This window comes from Homarus americanus, unplaced genomic scaffold (assembly GCF_018991925.1).
Source record: "Homarus americanus isolate GMGI-L3 unplaced genomic scaffold, GMGI_Hamer_2.0 scaffold34360, whole genome shotgun sequence".
Lineage (NCBI taxonomy): Eukaryota > Metazoa > Arthropoda > Malacostraca > Decapoda > Nephropidae > Homarus > Homarus americanus.
In genome coordinates this window covers 2867374-2877235 of record NW_024739403.1, presented here as the reverse complement: position 1 = coordinate 2877235, position 9862 = coordinate 2867374, and positions in this window count along the sequence as shown.

The window sequence follows — 9862 nt, the reverse complement described above, 5'->3', positions numbered from 1 at the left end:
TTTCTTTCTTAGTTTCAAGGGTTATTAGCTTTCTCACTCGCTTTGGACGACTCATTGTTACAATTGTATACTTGTATAACAAACTAGTTATACAAATAACGCGAATTTCCACATCAAAAGACGAAATTTCAACAATAACAGTGGTGCACTGGCTACACAATGAGACAAAGATGGCGCCTGACGCTCTTGTTGTGGGTCGCGGTACAACAATATTCATGTGCCAGGCGAAATAGTCCGGTATTCATCCGTGTTCGTTGTAGGAGTTGCGTTTGTAATCAGAATTCCACTATCTGTACAGTACATTTCCCTGAGTTGTTATCAAGATAAGACTTCCTACACCACGTTCACTATCACGCTCCTTCCCGTCACCAGACCAATAGTGTTCCCTTCCTCCTTCCAAGTACTCTACTGGCTCCTCCCAGAATAACCTAAAGAAAAAGAGTTATATTAACTTTCATTCCCCGAACCAGTGTCCTGAGCTGAATATACATCCACCTACGTTACTTAGTCCCGTCAACTGGATAGACTGAGCTTAAGATTAATTCCTCTTAATGCCAGCTTATACAGGAAGCTCTTTCGTACAGTAAGTCCCTACGTATATAACTCGATCATTTAACTCGAACACAATTACTTTCGCATTTAAAAGTGACATGGTCGTCCGTCCCCTCGTATTCAACTTTCATTTATAATACAGATGCAAATTTTACCAATAAATTCACCCTTTAACCTTCAGTAAGACAGGTAGTGGTTAGCCGCCCGTGTGTGTGAGAACCTTGACCCATTACTGTCCTCACGTGGTGCCACACATGCTGTCCCGAGTCAACACACAGTATAACAAGTTAGGGACGTTATTTCCAGGAAACTATTTGATCCATAGAAGTAAATACTGCAGACCAATTACACTCTCTCCTTGCCTTGTTATTGTTCATTTGTTTATACTGAAACGGTAATTTAGCACAATAAAAACCTAACCCTAATCGCCATTATCATATATTCGTAACAGTTTGAGAATTGATGAAAAAAAAATATATATATATATATATATATATATATATATATATATATATATATATATATATATATATATATATATATATATATATATATATATATATATATATATAAATCTATATAAATCTATTATTCCTTCCGAGTGTTTTACCTACAATGATCACCATATATCTGAGTTCTCTGCGTTATATCGACTCTCCTCGTTAAGTGAACAACAGTGTGACCAATAATTACTGTCCTCATCTTTCCAGCAATGAACTATTTATGCAACATCGTATATTATGAACTCCCACTGACCCTCTCATTCATTATAATCACCTCCTGAATTTCTCAACTTTGTTATGCAAGTGACGTGAATGAACCAAGCGACGACGCAGTAACACACCTCTCGCCGCTCAGGTTTTGGATATCGGAGAGAATCTTGTATAGTTTTCTCAGTGATAAGTATTTGAGAGAACAGTGACCACCGTGGATGATGCATCTCTTAAAAACATTTATGGTAAGTACATGTTATTTACTACTTGCTTTTTCTACTTGTATCTAATACTGTTACCTTGAGAGAATGTACTAATGTAATCGGTTTGTATGTGTGTGAGTTTTTGTATGTTCATTAAACTCGTGTCACATTCTTAGTACATAACAGGATTGTATAGTCTGGTTGTCAAAGTATAGTGTAGGCATTTTCTATGGAATGATGAACGTAGTTATCTTTAATATAATGCCCATAGCGCTACAATGCTTACTTGACAGTCTACAGATTCCTAGTATAGAAGACTTGAGTTATCTAGTCCCTGGGAATATGTTTAGTTTAAGACGCGATACTTCTTTTAATATCTTAAGCTGAATAATATGTGGTTCTACCCCTAACTTTAAATCCATATATATTTATTTATTAATCTATTTTCCCTATGTGTGTCTGTCTCTGTGTATCTATCATATTTCTACATTATTTAAGTCATTATTTACCAGAATCATGTAGATATATAAATCAGACAAAGAAACTCATATTTTGTTTACAGTCTGAAGAGCAACATTAACATTCCTTTAATTAATTCCGAGAACTCACCCAACAAACCTTCCCTGTGTTAAATATATGACAGTACAGGTGTGTCCAATAAAAGGGCATAGCGTAAGGTTCACTGAAACCTCAAATATGATGTGAGAAAGAGATTTGTATAATGAGGACAAGGGAGATTATCTCTACCAACAAGCGTGAACTAAGGAGACGGGCGGGGCTGAGGGATTAGATACGGTGTCTGGAAATCCTCAGTGACCCTCGGGGAAATTCCTGGTTTGGGTAGACTCGTGTGTGTATATGTGTGTGTTATCTAAATCGTGCTATGTGGTCCTGCAGTAACCAAGCGCTGTGTTAATTGTCGCCTCTACGCAATTCCTTACTGAAGAAATTGAAGAGGGTTTTGTGTTCCAGCTGAAATGCATCCACCAATACACGCTACCGCTACCACCATTAACTCGCTGTCACCATACACCACCACCGTTACCCCAACTAGCTATCACCATTACCTCAACTCGCCACTACCATACACCACCACCGTCACCCCAACTCGCTATCACCACCACATACTACTACACCCACCACTATCAACACCATCATCATTGTTTTCTGCATCAGACAAATAACAACTCTGCTTTAATCATCTGGCACAATTCCACTCGTCAACACACCACTAAAATGTTCCATCATTCAGAAAGCCGACTATTTGCACCTTGTCCTTAGTATATTTGATAATTTTGATGGACCATTAACTCTTTTCCTCCTTTTCATTACAATTTGCACATTATCTTTCTTTCCTTGGGTCTAAACTTAAGCTGATGATGTCTTATGAGGCCGTGATGTGTTTCCTTAAAAGTCTATAGTCTGCAAACGTTTAGGTCTTTTGTGTTTTGGTTCACTTGATGATTTGTTTCAGTTTTCCCGGCAATGTATTGTACAGTATCTTTGAAAGATGAATTGCCTAGAGGGGTATACAGGGAGGGGGATGGCTGACTGGAAAATACCCAGGTAACGAGTGAGTGTCTAGGGAAAGGGATTAAGAAATGTCCAGGTATGAGATTAACAAGGAAGTATTCAGGTAGGAGGGGGATAACAAGGAAGAGTCCACGTATAAGGAGAGTGAGCAAGGAAGTATAGAGGCTCAGTGTGGGTGTGGTATGAAGGTCATCATTAAGAGAGTTCCTTAGTCCTGTGGTTTTTCTTTTTCCTCAATTCTTAGTTTTAGTTTCCTCCATCTTTTATTCTGCAATGTGTATGTGTGTGTGTGTGTGTGTGTTTTAAATTAATTGTATCTTTAAATGTGATGAACACCTACTAACATTGCTCGTCTTGTAACTCTTTCTCTTAATTTGACACACTAGGGAAAGCAATGCGTGAATAACATTTCGTAAAGTGATAAGCGGTGGATCAAGTTGCTGGGTGACTTGTGATTGTGACCAAACAATCCAACACGCAGTGGAAATGTCGAATAACTTGCTCTCTCTTATGTGGTACCGTATCCAGCAATGATTAAGGTCAACTAACCCTAAAATGTCATTCAGAGAAACGAATTCGGAATAACATAAATAGGATATGTAAAAAAAAAACTATGGTCAAGAAAATTTAAGGTTTTGTTATAGAATACTCTTATATTTGTGTCTAACATTAAAGAGAGTCAAATATTCTATTATCACAATTATTTAATACAATTTATTGAACTTAACTATTATCTGCTATCCTTAGTAATTTCTCCTAGTTGGTTCTTGGCTACACTCTCTGCACTAGCGTCTGTCAACCATTCTGAGACCGCTGGAATTCCCGACGTTGACAATAACACATCAGATAGCCGGACCATATTGGTTGGCCATACACCTGTTATATCTCCTGAACCTTGGATTATAAGAAAAAGTCTACGTGCATAGTTTAATCTTGTTTTTTTAACAAATGTAAGATAAAATACGACACGCTTTTTAATTTTAATAGTATTAAAGAAATAGGTGCTATGAAGACCAAATGATAACAGTTTTGGAAGCTATTCTTTAACACGTAGTATGTATAAGTTTAAGTATTAGGGTGGTACCTCAATTTCAATTTCAATTGTTTATTCCTTGAGAGAGGAAGCGGGATCCTAGTGCTGTCACTAGGTACCATGATGATGATGATGATAATGAAGTAAAGTGGCAAATGACTTTGCACTGGGAAAGGAGAGGAGAGAGAGAGAGAAGTAAAGCGTGGAAACGGGAAGAAGAGTGGGAGGGGTAGATAGCAGGTGGGCTGTCCACCTAGCGGAGACGAGTTGAAATGATTGGGTGGCGGCAGCGCGCAGCACAAGCCCGTCCGCTCAGGGAAGGAGGTTGAGGAGGGAGGGGGGAGGAGTTAAGCTAGCTAGATATTCATTATTGTAATGGGTGTTAATTTTTATTTGTCCGGTGGTAGTGTTATTTGTTTACCTCTTTGTGTAGAGTGGTTCTTGTTCTGCAATGTCAGCATGGAAGCTCTTAGGCCACCAGCTGTGTGTTTTAGTTGTTCCTTCTTCTTTTAACTTGGAGAATAATGGGTCCTCCAGCTCTTCAAGTTTGGTCCATACTCTCTGTGCTTGGCTGTGTGTACGTATGTTCAGTGGTTCGATATTGAATAATTCGTGAAGTTCTTGTATTTTGGTGGTGTATGGCGGAAGTTAAGTTAAGTTGACTGGATTTGCTGATCGTGTTGAGTGGTATTGGTGGATATTCTAGGTGTGGGCGGATAAGTGCTTTGTATAGGTGTAGTTGAATTTTGGTGTCCATTTTGCTGAATCGTCTTAGTTTCGTGAGTTGTGATTGGGCAGTCTGTTTGCGTTGTTTTACGTGTTTTGCTATGCCTGTTCTTGTTATTGTGAGTCCCAGAATTTTACCTTGGTTGGAGTATTGTATAGGTACGTTGTTGACTGTGATTGGTGTAGGGTTTTTTCTGGCAATATGTATTATCATTAGTTTCTGTGTATTGGTTTGAATTTTCCATTTTTTTTCATATTCGTTGATTTGCTCGATGGCGTGGGTTGTTATCCTTGCCATCATCTGTTTGCCCTTGCCTGGATGTCGGATGATTTGTGTGACGTCATCAGCATAAGCTACATATTCTCCGTGTACAGGAGGTGGCATGTCCGCCGTATATATTGTGTAGTGTTGGCGAGAGGTTGCTTCCCTGTGGTACTCCGCTGTATAATTTGAAGCTTGGGCCTGTGTGGTTACCTATGATAATTTTGGCCTCTCTATTGTCGAGGAAGTTGCAAAGAAAGGAAGTAAAGTTGTTGGGAAGTTCTTGGGTGGTAATTTTGTATTTGAGTCCTAGGTGCCAGACCTTGTCGAATGCTTTAGCTACGTCCCTTAGTACTACGTTACATTGCTCGTTGTTGTGCATCGCGTTTGCTATGTTTTCGTAAATTAGGGCTAAGGCTGTATGGGTTCCTCTATGTTTTCTAAATCCATGCTGTCTGGGGTTGTATTTCTCCTCAAATTCGAGTTGTGTTCTCAGTCGGCGGTTAATTATTTTTTCTAGGATTTTTCCCGGTATTTCTAGGAGAGAGATTGGTCTGTAGTTTGCTACTTGGGTTGGGGATTTGCCTGGTTTTGATATAAGTCTGATGATTGCTGTTTTAAATTTTCTTGGGAAGTAGCCAGAGGCAAGTGCTGCATTAAAAATGTGACTGAGTTGGTGTATCATGTTGATTGGTAGATGCTGGAGTATGGGTTTGTTAATTTTACTGATGCCCGGGGCCTTATTCTTGAAACTGATTATTGTTTTCTGAATATCCTCTGCGGTGATTGGTTGAATCAGTGTGGAAAGATCGTCCAAAGCGTTTGTGTCTATGCTGGGACTTGGTTGCCAGATGTGGGTTGTGTGTGTCATGTGATTGGTTACTTGTTGCTCGGTATTCATACAGAAGTTCAGGTTGTCTTCTTGGCTTATTTGAAAAATTTTGCTCCAGTATTTTCTGAATTCAGGTTCTTGTTCTTTGGGTTCAGTTAATTTGATTTGGTTGCTATTTAAAATGTAGTTTGACTCGTTGCTTGAGATTCCCATTAGGTTTTTAATTTTTCGCCAGAATTTTTTCGGGTTGTGGTAAGTTGCTTCTGTGTCTGTTATTAATTTCTCCCAGTTATTCACGTATGCTTCTTTGGACATGTCTCTTAGTTGATCGTGTATGGTGTAATATTGTATTCTGTATTCTGGCGTCCATCCATGTTCTAGGATTAATTTGAATAAGTTACTAAACTGTGTCTGTAAAATTCTTGATTGATGTGTGTATTGGGGGTGTGGTAATGTGCGGTGAGTGGTCGTGGGTATGTGGTGTTCCATTGCTTGGATCACGTTTCCGTACCATGTCTCCAGTGTGCTGTCTATTTGGGAGGTGTGTTTGTTGTTTAGCCGGGTTATTTGGTGGTTGCTTAGCTCATTTTGGAATTCCTCCCAGTTGGATCGGCTGTAGCTGTATCTCGTCCTGGCAGGGATCTGAATTGGCGACGTGGAGAGTGTGGCTACGATAGGGAGATGGTCACTGGTGGTTATTGGGCCGGGTTCCATTTGCAGGTTAAGATGGTGATGCTGGTTTGTTAGTACTATGTCTGGATGTCCGATTTTACCTGCACTGATGTATGTGGGGAATTCCGGGCCGAGGTGTATTGCGTTGCCATGACTCAGTAATGTGTTTAAAATCTTGCCCACGGCGTTGTTGTCCTGGTGTCCCAAGACGCGATGTCGAGCATTTAAATCACCCAAGAAATATGCTGGTATGTTTCTTCTCAGGAGTTTGAGCATGTCTGCTAGTGGGAATATGGGTCTTCTCGGAGGGAGGTAACAGGTGCCGATTATAATAGGTCCTGTTGGGCAGTTAATTTCGATCGCCAGAAAGTTTTCTTGAAATGAGTCGTGTATCTTGTGTTGTATGTTTCGTTTGATGGCTATGGCCACTAGGTACCCCTGTACAATAACACCAGAAGCATCTGGCAAGTGTGACAAGTATATACAGTATAAATATTATAAAGGGGCTTACTAAAGCCTAAGGAAGGAAGGATATTCCTTTACCACATAATCAATGTTATTTACATAATATCTGGCCAGTATGGGGAGGATCATCGTGTCTCGGTCAGGGGGTCGTGGAGTGGTGGTCCAGCAGGCGTCACGGAAGCGTTGTGTGTGGGGACATCTTAGGAGGTAGTGGATAAGGGTGCGGCTGTCGGGTCTTCTGCATAATGCACAAGAGCGTTGCTCAGGGGATGTGGGGATTCCAATCTCCCAAGCAAAGTCATACCCAATGATGATACGGGCAGCAATCACGTCCCCTTTCCGCGACCCTTTCCCATAGACATACGAGAGGTCAGGAAGTTTACGGAGGACATCGTACCAGGTGGGCGAGGAGTCCAGGGGGATGGCTGCTTCTCCAGCTTCTCTCTGTTTGCGGCGAATTTGGGTCCTAAGCTGTAAGAGTGTGGTGGGTGTGAATATTTTTTTTTTGCAGTCTTTACTACTACAATTTTTAGTAATGACTACGATCTTCCTAGTAACCTTCACTTCGCCTACAGTGTGGTATAGTAGTGAGGGTTTTTGGTGATCTTTACTAAGCACTAGACTATGTGGTGGTGGGAGCAGGAACTATGACCTTGACTAACCCTTAACTTCCTGACAGAGGGCGGGCGTGGTGCTGCTGTGGCTAGTGTTGACAGCGACGGAAGCAACACTCAGCCAACTGGGGAACCTGTACATCGTCACCCCTGTCCACTACGAGACAGACCCTCATGCAGCTTACAGGTTCAATAACGTTATCACATAGTGTTTGTTTATGATAAATTTATACGTTAAAAACACTTTATATCCCTGATGATTATTTAAGCAATCGTCTGCCTTCCTGAATTTTATTGTTACACATTCAAAGTGTATGTGTGTGTGTGTGTGTTACGGCTATTTTGCGAAGTCGGTTATTTTACGAAATCACCCGCCAATTAGTAAAATGACCTTAAATGTTCGGTTAGCCTATTTGCAGTTTATTTTGCAAAATAACCAACAAACTTGCCAGTCATTTTACAAAATAACGGATTTCGCAAAAATCTAACATATTGTATATAGCCTATAGACTACGATGAGTTAATCAAGATTTATCTGTTATCAAACAAGTATCATTTAAATTTTATCCCTTCTCTTCTCTCTGTGTAAGCGACACATATCTTAGCGAAGACACTGATTTGTCTCGCTAATAATCACGTGGAGTCAGGGCCGGATTCAGGACTGGGCAAAGTGGGCAGCTGCCCAGGGGCCTCCAGAATCTGGGAGCCTCCACATATTACAATATTTTATTTAGTTTATTCATTTGGATTATTTTTATTTTCATTCTTTAAAATTCATGGGAATTTGTACACTACCAATAAATATACAGTTAATTAAAAATTTCTCAATGTTCTAATTTCCTCAATATATCTGCATATGGCTTCAAAATTCTCCAAAGAAGTGTTCAAATTTCAAAAATTTTCCCGGGGGGCTTACAGCGCCCCCCTGAACTCCCAGATGTTTAGGCTCGCTTCACTCGCCACCCCACCTTCTTGGGTAGATATAATGAGGGGGGCCTCCACAAAGAGGCTGCCCATGGGCCTCCACAGGTCTAAATCCGGCACTGCGTGGAGTTCCGGATTTACTTTACCTATGCCTGGAGTTTAATGAGAATCTCCTCACCCACAGGAACCAGCGGCATTTTGCAAACAAATATGGACCTCAGGGCTCACTGCTCATTGAAGCACTCGGGAACGGGCACCACCAGCAGCTGACTCACGGCTACAACAGACGCAACAGCCACTTACCCGCCTACTACTACGACTACGTCAGATAGTCCTGCGACAACTCTTCTCGTCAGTAAATAAAATAAACTTCTGAAAAATATTGTTACATTTCTCTAATATATTTAGCACGACTGATGGAAACTTATGTTAATAAAATATTGACCATGAACAGATAGGTAATTAAATTTAAATACTCTTATCAGTATCTTGTTTCTGTTATTCAAAACCTTTATAGAGACAACAGTGACTGAAAATAATTGTAAGTAGTTTCAAGTTTCATCATTTAGGTGTTCCAACTAAACTATCCTACGAGACGTCTCATGAAATATCAACAGGGCATTATGAGTGTACGAATTACCCAGTTTTGTGGCGCTTCCTTCTGTTGGCGTGGTTCCAGTGGCAATCTTTGTGCCATGTTAGGCAACACATTACTTTTCTTATGTAATAAAACACAATTTTACAGATTTCATAATCCCAACTAATGTTAGATGGATATTGATACGGAATGTATAAAGATAAATGTATAATTCTTGTATCGTTTGCATGAATTTGAGGAAACACCATGATAATAAGAGATCAGTAGGAAAGAACACTCTACCGTTTAGGAGCTACCCCCCCCCCAAAAAAAAAAGTTAATGTGCCCTAAATCTCAAGTTGTGCTGATCTTATGTTCCTGTCAGCTATTTATCCCCGCATCCAATTTAGTATTTCTTCTCCATTACCACGTACTGTACCTCCACTCCTCCACTTTCTTTATTAACATCTCTAGTGGGACCCAAACAAAAGCTTTGACAACTGCGAAAATGCTTGAATTCATTAAGAAACTTTAACCAAGTTTTACTCTTCATGGTGAATATACGAGTATACTTGAATTTCATTTTTATTTTGTTTTAATAACTGGTCTGCTTACATTTGGGTAACTGCGCAATTGGTCTAGTCTAGTACAATACGACACGTAATTATAATCACTACAGTATAATATTTGTAAATTCTATTATTCACAATTGAAAATAAGAGCAAAAACGTGTAAAGCTCAGAGTTGTGCTACGTT